We start from the raw sequence: 14,648 nt of genomic DNA, 5'->3' as shown, positions 1-14,648 counted from the left end.
ATGAATATGATAGAGAATCTGAACAAAGTTATTGGTTTTTGTTTTATAAACATTTTGCAGTGCCAAACCCTTAGTGCTTGTAAGCAGTGGCATCTGCAGGAAGGGTCAAAACTGGCAAGATGGCCCTTACAGCACCATGATCCAGGCCCGGCTTCTTCTCTACATGTGTTGACATCAGATACATGTTCAAACTGTAGGGCTGTGATTGGGAAGCTCTGCCTGCCATCTTGTCTGTTTTGACATCACCCCTTCTAGACATCACTGTTTATACAACAATTTAAATTTTTGTAGATTAATATAATAATAATAATNGTTAAACTAGACATACCCAATTCCAGCAACCGTTCCTTATATGTTTTAGCCTCCAGTCCCCTAATCATCTTTGTTGCTCTTCTCTGTACTCTTTCTAGAGTCTCAACATCTTTTTTACATCCTGGTGACCAAAACTGGATGCAGTATTCCAAGTGTGGCCTTACCAAGGCATTGTAAAGTGGTATTAATACTTCTCGTGATCTTGATTCTATCCCTCTGTTAATGCAGCCTAGCACTGTGTTGGCTTTTTTGGCAGCTGCAGCACACTGCTGGCTCATATTTAAATGATTGTCCACCAGGACTCCGAGATCCCTCTCACAGTTACTACTATTGAGCAAGGTACCCCCTATACTATACCTGTACATTTGGTTTTTCTTGCCTAAATGTAGAACCTTACTTTTTTCACCATTGAATTTCATATCTTAGATGTTGTTATGCATTTTTGCCTAGTTATGCCCTTACACATTAATTTCATGGTAATCATAAATGTTACAATAAGATGCTATCATTAGCTTCATGCAGAGACATATGGAATCCAAAAAAGTAAAGTTTTTGTCCAATAACTTGCAAATTCTTCAAGTTTAGATGGGCAATTCATTGCAGATGCTATGATGCTGCAATGAAGAAGCTAAGTATCAAAGCTTATTTAATTTTTTCCAAGATGCTAATGGATTCTTAGCAAGTTCTCCACCTGATCCACTATTTTAACTTGCACAAATGCCTATCTCTGATATCTGATTTAGATAAGCTCTTGTTTTAATTCCACCATAACACGCTCACCTTTTTCCTAGCACAAATGATATTCGCTATAACATTCAAAAGGCGGGTCATTAAGAGAAAGGGACAATAATTCAAATTAGTTGCATTTTTTCTTTTCATTTTGGAACTCCGAAATACAAAGGGATCTGTTTCTCGCTGCAGTCTGTTACCTAATTAGTTAATTATTTGTAGGATGTAGGTCATCAGAAAAGGAAAATACAAGTCAAATTATTTTCTTTTTTTTTATAACTCCCAGATATACTATATATATATAATATTTGCTGCCTGATGAAGCTGGTGGCATCCTTAGTTACCCAGCCGTGATCAGATTCATACAGTGTGCCATCTACAACTCTTCCTTTCCCCCACCTTCTTTAAAATCCAATTTTGAAACTGATGATGTGGGACAGAAGCTGGCATAGGAAATGTCACCTCCTTTTTCTTACTTCCATTTGAAGAGCTGGATTGCTATGACAACCACTTGAATCTGAAGGCTTTACAACATAAATACATTTATCTTAAAGAGTTTCCTGGGAGGATGCTTAAGATAATGCAAAAAAACCATTTTTATTACACAACATCTTTGTTCAAGGTCTTGATTTCAATCAGAAAGATTTCATCAAGGGCTCCCAATGAGTAAGAAATAAGTTCCAGAAGTAAGACAAAGGCTACAAGAGACAAGGTTTAGATCTAGGTGAAAATTTATAAAATACAACGGAGAAGGACTGAAAGTTCAAGATTTCCTTGTCTAGACGTGCCTGGGAAATCATGACGGAATGTATCTAGGATCTGGCTGTGTCCAAAATGCTAGGGATGTTCTCTCCAGCTAAACTCCTTCAGGAATTTCTGAATTCCTTATTCTCTTACCGATTGCAGGATCATCCATATTCACTAAATTGGTGCTATGCCATTATTTTTATTATTGGTAGTGAATGGGCTGACTCTCCTGCCTTTCTCAGCAGCTCACCTGACTATTCCTCTAGCTAGGCATCTCAAGCAGAAATAGTTGGGGTTTGGCACCTCCACAACCAGTATTCCCCCACACACACTTCTTTCCCCTAAATAGAAAAAGCTTTTTTAAAAAAAATCAAGCTGGAAGGGGCCGACGAGCTGGTCACCAGTAGACTTTTTCAACTCAACCTCCAATTTAAACTGGATTTTTGTGGAAAGCAGGATTTTCCAGATAGTAAAATTGGCACAAGGTACATCTGTTTCAAGGGCCATCTATTCTCTAAAGAAGCAAGGAGAAATTAACTAAGAACTGCCCTAAGCTTAATTTCTTTTCTGTCTCTGCTAGTTAAAGCTTAATGGTCTCTGATATTTTAGAGCTCTGTGTACATGTTGAAAAAAAATGTGTGGTTTTATGCAAGTTAGAACCTCTTTACAACTGGATTTCTCTAGATTCTAGGACTTTACTCTGAGTTTACCCAGAAACTTAATTGTAGTTTTCTTAGTTTTCTACCGGAAATCTTTTAATGTCAAAATCTGTGCTCTGAACAGTCCTGTAGTTTTTCACCTTTGCTACTGAATGATTGGTTTCTGGCTATTGAAAGGATGATAAAGGAATTTTGTGCATTCTCCTTTTTAATTAAGTAATCTTATTTTTTTTGGTCATGAGGCTGATCTTCCACCAAAAGTAAAGTCAACTTCAGAGTCAAATAACTTTAAATCAATTCAATAATTTTACTTCAAACTATATTCATATAAATTATGATAAAAGCTTGATTTCATTGGGATTCTCCTGTATAATAACTGTCAAGGCCATCTCCCACAGCAATGTAATAGCCAATATTATTCTATAAAATATAGGTCGTTTATATACTTAAACAAGAATATAGTCTCTCTCTGGCTACAATGTGGGTCATATTCTTCATTGTCCCAAAAGGGATTTGTTGAGGGGCCCGAAATGCTTCTCAAAGTTGCACAATAATTTTAACAGTAATTGACAAAAGAAGAAATGAAATAGAAATTGTATATGGACTTCACTAAAAATAATCCCTTGAACTTTGGAATATTGCATTGCGCTTATGATCCTTCTATTATTTCTGCAACATTTTGAATAAACCATAATGATTTTGTACTTCATCCCATTCATCTTCTTTTTTTAGCAGATACTACTCAAGATAAGCATTTTAATTATTTTTCCTCCAGCAATTCTTGGTAGATTGTTCCATTACCTTTATAAATGCATCATTTAAAAAAAAAAAAATTGCAAATTTCCAGTGAATGAAAATTAGGCTTGTGATGCCAACAGAATACTATTTTTTCCTTTTAACTAGCAACAGTTCCTTCATTATTTAGCTTAAACCATAAAGACAGAAAAAGTTTAATAATAAAGAAATGAAGTATTTTTCTTCAAAATAATTGTTTCCATCTGAATGCTTTTGCAAGTGTACAGGATGAACACAGGAAGATTGATTATACTGATTTTGGATGCAAACCTAAGAGGTAGTTAATCTTCTACTACCAGCATTGTATCAATGAGAAGAATTTCCAAGGAAAATTTTGCAGGAGCCATGGAAATTTGGGCATGTCAATGGGTACTAAGCCTTACAATTATTGTCCAAAGAAGCAATCATCATTATTCATCCAAGTAAGCATGACCATTAAGGAGAACTACCTACAGGTAGTTTTAGATTTATGATCACAGCTGGAATCAGAATTTCCGCATAATTCCACATTTCTGAACACCCACATAATTTGCTTAACAACTGCAATAATTTGCTTAACAAATGGTTGTAAAATTAAGCATGACTCACTTAATTTGCCTTGCTTAGCAACAAAAATTCAGGTGCCAGTTGCCAGGTCATAAGTCAAGGACTACCTGTAATATGGGATTGAGTGGCTGAGATCAAGACTTCACATAGTATTAGGGCCAAAGTAGGCCCCGTGTCCTTCTGAGGATACCATCAAATTGTGGTGTGGTGCAACTGATGAAAATTAACAAGAAACATAGGACAACTGTTGGCTGAGCGCCATAGTACAGTTAACCTAGTTAAAAAGCAAACAATTCTTTCTAAGTTTTGCCTGCCCAGAAAATCCCAATTGGGTCTGCTGCTTTACATCATCGTCCCTACCCACTTTATATTTTAACTCCCCCAAATATTAAATCAGCTCCCAGCTGCCAGATGTCTGCTCATCTCAGGTGTAGAGGAATGAATCTGAGTTGTGACTTTATTTAAAAGGAAGTAAGTTTCTGAAAAATTCTACAAACCCTTTGCATTCTCTGGAATTCTCCAACGGTGCCTCATGTGAGAATTTCTCAAGGATGACCTTTGGTGAACGTCTCATTACTTTTTCCAAACACTCTGAAGATAAACATGCTTCTCTCTGAATGTGCCTTTGTTTCTTCCAGAAGTGTTCTGTATCATCAATCGACTCAGAAGGGAAGGAGAAGACAGGGCAGGATTACTGCTGATGCACATCTAAGACCAGATGACCAGGAATAGGAAAGGCTCTGCTTAGGGCAACTGACATTAAGACCCCCCCCTCCATTTCAATCCTTCAGATCCCTTGAATTTCCTCTAAAAAATTCAGGCCAGTTTCCCCTCATTTTAGAGGGGGAGGATCAAAAGAAAGACCAGTTTTAGGAAGCTAAGAGGATCTAGAACAGTGATGGCGAACCTTTTAGAGACCGAGTGCCTAAAACCTGCCCCCGCCCCTGTGCCGCACTGCCCCCCACCCCATCCACCCGCAGGGCCACCCATTGCCTCCATGGCCCGCAGCATCATCTGCATGCGATGGGGTGAGAGGGCGGAGTCTTGTCCCCGCTGCTCGGCTGCCATGTCCTTAGCTGCGCTGCTCTGTGCAGGCCATGCCTGGCGGCGACTCTCCTCTGGGGGGGCTGCTGGTGAGGAGGGGGCCGGGGGAGGCAGGGTTGGGGCAACAGCACGCGTGCCCACAGAGAAGGCTCTGAGTGCCGCCTCTGGCACGCATGCCATAGGTTCGCCATCACTGATCTAGAAGAACTACTTCTTGCCAAAGTCTTATAACAATTCAATTTCTAAAGTTTGATATGTTACTTCTTTATGTCATGAATGGCCATTAAAAAAAAAAAGTATTTTTGGCCAAAGACCTCACTGAGGATTCCATTCAGTTATTGGGTGGAAGTGGGAGATAGAGCCAGAAAAGAAGTCATTCATTTATCGATAGCTTCCCTTTTCCGACATACTTTTCCTTTTTCCACAAATGAAGGAGAATATATGTGTCCCAGGAATATCTTGCAGGATCCAATCTGGGTCAGTCACTGGGACCAGAGGCTTTAGTCTTCTGAGTTTTTGGACTCATGCTGGAGACCATCTTCCTGGTTTTCGGGTTTTTTTTTTCCCTTCAGAGACTTTTCCTCTTTTGTTCTCCATTTGCCTGTTTATTTGGGGTAGGGATTTGCTGTTCTTGCCAACAATCGTAACTTCCCTTTTGGCAGAGGGAGCTTTAAATGAGTCGTGTTAAAATAATATGCACATCAGAGGGGCTTTAGGAAAGCAGCTTGTGAACCCCAACTTTATGCTCAGCTTCTCTAAAGTGAACTCCAACAATTGTGAATATTCTTCTGGTTTTCTGCCTGGACCTTGTGTCAAGATCAACAGATGTATGTTGCAATAGACATGGAAATATACTGTTGCACCACTGACGGAGTGACCATTGCATCCAATGTGTACAAACTGAGGTAACTAGACAATGCACATAGTCTTCAAAAAAACAGGTCCATTCCTAGTGTCCCTAGAAACCATACCAATGCCTTAGCTTTCCAGTTACAGACTGTACAAGAGATGACACCATATACAAACTCAAGAGGCAATCAAAGATCTTATTATTACAGGCACATTCTCCTGCCTCCGCCACACAGCAAACACACCCTGTTATCACATGTTATCAAGATGGTTGCTGTGTAGCAGCTGTAAACCTGCTACATCTTTCTGGTATCCTTCTGGGTTGTTTCCTGTAGGCCCTGATGAAGAGCCAAAAGCTTGCCTGATGTTACTGAGTTAAAATCATGGTTCATGAGGAGCTGCTGTCCACCAATATCATTGCGTGCTTCCCCAGCAGGATTCAGGCAGAGGGACTTCAGCAACGAGATTGTCCATACTAAAATTTGATTGTACATACATATGGGTGTATATGAATATGCAAAATGAAATGTGTAAAGGAAAATATTCACCTATTTATGACTGCAAAAAATATACTTCTGGAGAAAGCCAAAAGGCTTGCCTTGCCAAACAATGGGAAAGGACTAGAAAAAAATATATATGTAATTATGCTTAAGGAGCAGTTCCTCTTAATGTACTTTATAGGACTATTTCCTTGAAATACACTCTAGGCAATAATTACCATATCTACATATCATACCATTTTCACATTCCTTAGCCTAATCCAGTCCCAAGGTTTTTGGCTTGTAATTTACATAACTCAGAAAATCACAGGATGGATATAGTTAAGTCTTTCTTTCACAGGTCAGACTTGTCTGTGCTCTCCTTATTGTGGAAAAGATTCAAGGAATGGATTCCTCCTTCTCCTTCTCCCTCTCCCTCTTCCTCTCCCCCCCTCCTCCGCCTTCCGTTCCCGACACCTGCACTTGAGATATTCTAAACATGAATTTTGGACACCTACAATTCATAAAATTCACCGAGATCCAAAAGGAATGGATTGTTAGCCCTTTGTTTGCGCAAGAAACTTCTTCTTCTTTTTTTATCAAAGGCAAACTTTCTAGAAAGTTTCTAAACATTTGTTCAGGGAAGCTACAGCTCCTATTATCCCCATCTAACACTTTTATTGTTCAAGGTTCCCATGGAGGATGGGACTTGTAATCTAATTTAATCTGAACGCAGAAAGCACCTGGCTAGAATAGTATGGCTTAAGAGGCAGCCTTAAAACTGTTACCTGCCTAAGACAACCTGGTTATTTATTGCATGGACTGAAGCTTGCCTGCAGCTTCAGTTGAAAGTAACTCTGAGAAGCTTACAAGTTCAGATATAACAAAAAGGTTTAAAATGAAGACTATAATGCAATGATAAATGCGACAATCACACACTCAGCAGTAGGCAATACACAATTTTTTCTTGAAGGGAACAAAGACTCAAATCACCTGCATACACAGGCATACTTTTGGAAAAGCCAGATCTTTATTGGCTTTCCAAAATCATAACCAGGTTGGGTCATTCTGATTCTTCAGCAAGTCCTTTTGTGGCATCAGTTAAGAAGGCCCAGTCCTGGGACCCACAGCCAGCCCTCCCTTTTAGTCAAGATTCTTAAAAAAGGAAAAGAAAAACAAATATTACCAAACCAACAAACTTCCAGAATAACTGGTATTCTGTAAATGAATCACAGTCAAAGCATGAGTTGACTTTATTGTTGCAGAATGTAATAACTAAAGGCTGACAGCCTGGCAGCAGAGTGTCTATAGGATGTGGTTAAAAGAAAAAAAATCAAGACGGCAACCACAATAGTGACAATCAAATCTGTGTTTGCTTTTCACGTGTGCACACTAGCATTGAGCCATAAACCATGACTTACACACCTTAAACAAGCCATATTATCCTTTAGAGTTCTCCATACGCTCGTTAAATATCTTACAGAACTGAATGTAATGCATGAGCTTGTTCAACAAACCATGATTGAAATAAATCATGTGTGAATTTTCTAGCAGCTGACCTTAAGCAGTTTACCTTATCTCATCTGAACCAATGTTTGGTGAAATTTCTTTTTATTTTATTTTTTCTGAAGTAAAGAAGGATAATGTTAAAAGAGGTATCAATTTTTTTAAACGTTGTCTGGGGCAATTTAAAGATCTCAGCAGAGGTCAAAAACTTGGTAATGTTCTCTGGACTCGGAAGGAAACCCCCAGAGAATATTATATTTTGAAGCTGATTATGAAGCTGAAAAAAAGGCCATGACAAACAACTTCTGGAACATTGGCAAGAAAACTGCATGTGTGTATATGGATGACTGCAGGAGGCAAATGATCACATGTATGAAAAAATCTTATCACGCAAATGCTGCAACTTGCATACAGGACATGTATGACATGCTGGGACTCAAATATATAGTCCTGGCATGGATATGATATCATATTTGGCATCTTGCAGTTAGTTATAAATGCCACGGATATGTCTGTGTCCATGAAGTCACTAAGTGACAGGTCTGAATTAAGGAAAACTCTACTTTTAAAGCACTTAAATCATTCACATCAAATGAATACCAATGAGTATATTTAAAAACCCCAAACACAGATTTTCTTTATCGTGAATTATTCTGTGACTGATTTATTGTTTACCCTTTCTGAAGACAATTGTTGCACAAGAATGCAGTCTGTATTTTTGAAGTGAGTAAAGAAACAGATTGCACATCACATATGTGAAAAACAAAGCACTGGAATGTTTTTGTTCAAATGGTGACTGATTCTGTTACCGGTTTATTTATCTTAGAAATGTTTCATTAACACCAAGCCAGAAATGGCTGGAAAAATGTATTCAGGATGATGTATATGACCTGTGTTGTAATACAAAGAAAATACAGAATATGTTGTGGTATGTATTGGCAGCCACGTTATTAACCTAATTAGTGGCATTTCTCTTGATTAAATTAGTATTATATATGCTGAAATAAGAACTGGGGAATTTGTGCAGGAAGACCTGTAGTTATAGAATAAGATGATTCAAGGATTGGATCCTATGCCACCCTAAAGAGGAACTTGTACCTCAGAATATCACAGAAAACACCAGCTGTTTGGTGGATGCCAAACTTGAACTGACCTGAAGCAATACACTTCATGATTAAGTGAGCCAGCCTGGTGTAGTAGTTAAATTGCTGGCTCTAGAAACCAGGAGACATGAGTTCTAGTCCAGCCTTAGGCATGAAAGCCCAACTAGGTGACTTTGAGCTAGTCACTCCCTCTCAAGCCAACACACCTCGCAGGATTTTGTTGTGGGGAAAACAGGAAGAAGTAGATTATTTATTTAATTTATATGCCACTCATCTTTCAGTTAGAGGTGACTCTGAGCAGCTTACAACATCATACAGGTAGTCCTCAACTTACAACAGTTCATTTAGTGACCATTCAAAGCCACAACGGCACTAAAAAAATGACTTATTACTGTTTTTCATAGTTATGATCTTTGCGGCATCCCCATGATCATGTGATCAAAATTCAGATGCTTGGCAACTGGTTCATGCTTATGACCGTTGCTGTGTCCCAAGGTCATGTGATCACCTTTTGCGACCTTCTGACAAGCAAAGTCAATGGGGAAGCCAGATTCACTTAACAGCCGGATTACTAACTTATCAGCTGCAGTGATTCCCTTAACAACTGTGGCAGGAAAGGTCATAAAATGGGGCAAAACTCACTTAACAAATGTCTCACTTAACAAAAGAAATGTTGGGCTCATTTGCAGTCATAAATCGAGGACTACCTATATGCATTATGCATGTTCACGGCCTTGAGTTACTTGTAAAGTAATAAAAGCGGGATAAAAATCTAATCAATAAATAACGGAGGAGGGTACTATAGCCCCTTAGGTAATGTTTACAGCTCTCCTTCTATGGGAAAGTTTAAGATTAAGGACCCCGTGAATCATGCTGCCATCTGGTGAAGTGTGGGGATCCCCCCCTCCTAGTATGAACACAAACACATAGCATTGCTTTAAAGCAGGGATGGGCAGCTAGGCCCCCTTTACAACCTGTGGACTTCAACTCCTAGAATTCCTGAGTCAGCATGGTTGACTCAGGAATTCTGGGAATTGGAGTCCATAGGTCGTAAAGGGAGCATAGTGGCCCACCCCTGCTTTAAACAAGCTTCATGCTCATCTGTGAGGCCACTTGTGTGCATGTGTAAATACACCTATATCCTTTCGGCAATTCAAACCAGAGTACTAAGATGTCAGCATTTATCCAGCGAATCTGTAATTGGCCTCTTGTGAAACATCCTTCAGGAACAAGTTGACAGAACGGAACTCCAGCTGGTCTTTTGATCTGTAATAATCAGAGGTGATCTAAAGACACTTCCTGGATGGGGTGAGGCCAACCGATTTTTTTTTTCCTTATCTTCAGCAAGGTTTATTCCTTTCATTCATCTTGGCAGCATTTCTTAGATGCATTGTCATGCCAACAAGATTGTTGTTTTTTTTTCCCCCTCCTTCAAATGCTATAAACCAAAAAGCAAATAGTTCTTGGAAACGAAGCAGAGTGGTTTCTCTTCTTTACTCCACCCCACCCCACTCCAAGTTGTTTCTTTGGGAGGAGAAAGACATTCTGTCTTCAGCTTCCGTATAAGATTTCCCTCTGCATTTCAGAGCGTTTCTCACGCTTTTGACCATAATCAAACTTTAATCCTTTTTGATATGGGAACTCGATTCAACACTAGCAGTGCAATCTTATCCTTTCGGAAACATTCCCACTGAATTCAACTTATAGGGGCAGAGAATGGCAACTTTCAACTGCTAGAGCCCCTCTAAGCATAAATGACAGCAGACCTCATGTTTCCCTTTGACCACAGTTTCTGTTTTAATTTGTTTATGATATGGAAACAGAGGGAAAAGAGAGCGAAATCCACAAAAGCAAGATTGATCTCTCTCTCTCTCCCCTCCCGTGTGTTTGTGTGTGTGTGTGTTAATATATCAGTTATCTTAAAAATAGTGAAAAAGAAGAAAACAAATCTACAGATATGTTGCCTTAATTTCCTTCAAATGGGATTCTGAGCCATAGAATTCTTGTTTAAATATGTGGAAGTGAGCTTGATAGAAAACAGACAACTTTTCATTCTGTTCCTACACGTAATATTTACTGCAATCATAAAAGCATACGATATGTATTTACGTTATCTCCTATTTCATTTTTCGACTTTTGGCATGTTCATTATAAGTATATAAGCATATTGTAAAAACCAATATTACATTTCCAGTAAGGAGCTAAATCTACCAATTTCTTCCTAAAGTCTCCAATATACCCCAATTAATTTTGGCTTGAATTGTACGTTTAAACTTATAGTAATGTGGCTATAGGAGATGATCAGGCTGAAACCGAGGGAGGAGTCAAGGATATTATCAGTTTGGAATCCCTTCGCACCCGCAAGAGATCTAAGTACAGCCATCCTTGAATTCCACTGACTCTTATCTACCACCAATTTGCCTTGACTGTTAGTAGTTCAGACTCTTGTAGCGAGCTAGTGTGGATTAAATTTGTACTCACCTGAACGGCTTTGGCTCCTGATTTCTTGCACCTGATATTGGCCTATTAATGCAAAATGTTAATCCATTCATTCTTCTCTCTCCTTCAATATCTATATTAATTTAATGCATTACATATCACATATAAACAATAGAGCTCTGCTCTATTTTGTTACATCTCTGTAGGTACAGCATCTAACCAACCATATCTGGACTCTGAAGTTAAGCAGGGTTGGGCCTGGTTGGTATTTGGATGAGACACCTCTTAGAAATGCTTGGGCTAGATTGGGAAATCCAAAAGACATCGCAGGAAAAGTGAAGGACAAACTTATTCTGTAATTCTGCCAGCAAAAACAACATGGATATGAATATGAAGTCACCAGGAATTGTTTGACTTGAAGGAGATTTTACTTCCTTTTATTTATTTATTTTTGTTTCATGAAGCAACACATGGTACATTTCTGGTATAAATCTGGTCTTAAAATGGTCACGTAGTTCTCATTTCCCTGTTCTATTTCCTCCAGTAAATTCAATAACTGGAAGAGACTTTGTATACATATTCCCAATTCCTCTCACAGGTCTTTAGTTATTTTCCAATCCAGAAGGGATCCTGAAACAGAGCTACCTGCCCATATATACCTGATTAGCTTCCCTTAAAGTAATAATCACATAGTGCAGTTTCTCTTTTTAAAATCTAATACTGTAGCACAGGGGTGTCAAACTCAATTTCATTGAGGGCCGCATCAACATTGCGGTTGCCCTCGGGGGGCTGGGTGGGTGTGGCCAGGATGGGTGCAGCCTACTGGGTGGGTGTGGATGGAGTGGGTGTGGCCTACTGGGTGGGCATGGCCAGCTCTACATCATTCGTGTCAAGGGAGCCTGTGGGGGCCTGGGCAGGAGTGGGACAGATCTGAGGGTCTCTGGCAGAAGGGGGTGGGACCAGGGCAAGCGCCAAGGCATGGTCCATTTCTTCATTCCTCACAAAGGGTGACACCTCCCCAACATGCACCCAGGGGCCGCGCCAACACGGCAGGGGCTGGTTCCTCGCTGTTTCTAGACGGCCTTGTGGAACTATGACTGAATGTGTTTCAGCATAGATGGCCACCACAAAATTGTACATTGGCTCCCGGCCGGCCTGGGTCAGGGCCAAGGCAGTGGGGGCCATTCCCTCACTGTTTCCAGGATGGCTTCGCGGGCCACATGAAACCACTTCGTGGGCCGCATCCGGCCCCTGGGCCTTGTGTTTGACATGTCTGCTGTAGCAGCTTCCCGGCTTTATAATCTTGCTAAATCCAACACCCTAACAACTCTAAGCTTAGGCAAAAGTCTGCATCAGAAACATTTCTCTTCCATCCTGTGCAGACACATATACAAGGTTTCCACATCACACTAAGAATATGATTTAATTTATTCTGGAAACCTAGTCATTGTGGTTTCTAAATCATGTTTGATGGCTTTAGTCCAAAGTGTGCGTCTAGCTATTGTGGTTAAGTCAATGAACCACAGGGAGAATTATCAATGGCTTCATATTATGTGTAATGCGAACTGTTTTTTTCCTTCCAGTCTCAATGAATCAGCTATAGTTTGACATTTAACCTATGTCCAGAATTTGATCTTCACACTTCACACAGGAGCCATGAATAAAATATTGAAAAGTCTCTGCCATAGAAACATAGGCAGTAAATTGAATTCTAAAGAGGGAAACAATCCAGTTGCTGACATTTCTACAACCTCTCCTCTTTCAATAAATTTTGGTAAAGAAACTCTAGGAAAAAAAAATCTTGTTTTTATGGCGGAGTGGGACAACAAAGAATTTGACAAGTAGTTTGAACTGGGCTCTGGCTTAAATAGGCAGCCTGTTAACAGCCTTGTGATGTAACACAACGTGATAATACCCCAGAAGATCCAGAGCAGATTGAATGGCACTATTTCAGACTAGGATCAAAAGACAGAAAGGAAAATCAAGAACACCTGTCTGGAGACTATTGCAGTAGATTACAGTAATCTGATTTAGATTGCAGTATTATATGTAAAAGGTGATGCAGTCAAGGCATGACCAAATAAAGGACACATATTCCTCACTCAAAACTCTTTGGATCCTATGAATTACTCATCAAATGAAAATTAATGATCAATAAATAGGTGCAAAGTGAATTGATTACCAATCCAGCCCTGAGATTATGGGCAGATAAAACTGGGGGGGGGGGGGGAATCTGGAAATCTTAGAGACAAAGAATATGAAGGACAGTCAAGCTAAAAGAGAACATTATCTACCTTATCCATCTTCAATTTGAAATGGTGAGAGGACATGGCATTTGCAAGTTGTCTAGAAGTTTTTACAACTATAACAAAAGGCATGTTGATCAAGGTATGTACAGCAAATGTACATAATATTTTAAACACATTTGCTATGGCATCCACTTCTGTGAATTAGAGCTCAACTGCAGATAACAATACCAATTTGTATACTAGTTATCTATTAAGCAAATGGTTCACTTAGCCAGTGTTGCCTGATCTTGAAAACTAAGCAAGATACATCTGGGTTAGAATTTGCATGGGAGAACTGCTCCAAAATCAGATTGGTGATTCTCTTCTTCTAGAAAGACATTCTGGAAACAGCAATGGCAAACTATTTCTGTAATGCTGCCAAGGACATGACTTCCTCAAAGCGTCATCTACTAGGAGCAACTTCCTCTAGCAAGGATACAACTGAAAAAGAGGCCGAACTAGAAGTCACTAAGGATGATGTTAGCTCCAATTTTGTGGATTCGTCCCCTTAAGGTGCGGTTTTCATCTTGTCTAAGAAGGAAAGAAATTTGATAAATTATTCTCCCTCCATAACCACAAAATCTGCATATGTAGCTTTGGGGGAAAAATTCTCAGTAAATAAATGAAGAAGTATAATATTTTTGACTCATTTGTTCAGTTGGGGTCTCTTCACCCACTTGTTTTAGGAATTGTGTGGATAATATATCCATTTTATATCATCTTTATGCAGTAATATTGAAAGTTCAATATAGTCTACAAACTTTTAAGCACCATTGTATGCTGAGCAGGCCTTCTACAAGGGAATTTTTGGGATGCAATACATGAACATTGAAAAGTCAGGTGCCTTCTGCCCTACCATACCCAGGATGACATTTGGGATGCATAGCTGTGTGATTTTGGCCCTGGTCTATCAACAGTTACCTGTATCTGTACAAGGTATTTCTCGCCTTACGGCCACAATTGAGCCCAAAAATTGCCGCTGGTAAGCAAGACAGTTGTTAAGTGAATTTGCCCCATTTTATGACCTTTCTTGCCACCGTTAAGTGCAGTGGTTAAGCTAGTAACAACTGCAGTTGTTAAGCTAGTAACACGGTTAAGTGAACCTGGCTTCCTCATTGATTTTGCTCGTCAGAAGGTCATAAAAGGTGATCA

This window comes from Protobothrops mucrosquamatus, unplaced genomic scaffold (genome assembly GCF_001527695.2).
Source record: "Protobothrops mucrosquamatus isolate PMUCROS unplaced genomic scaffold, P.Mucros_1.0 scaffold1983, whole genome shotgun sequence".
NCBI lineage: Eukaryota > Metazoa > Chordata > Lepidosauria > Squamata > Viperidae > Protobothrops > Protobothrops mucrosquamatus.
Note: the sequence above shows the minus strand (reverse complement) of the source record.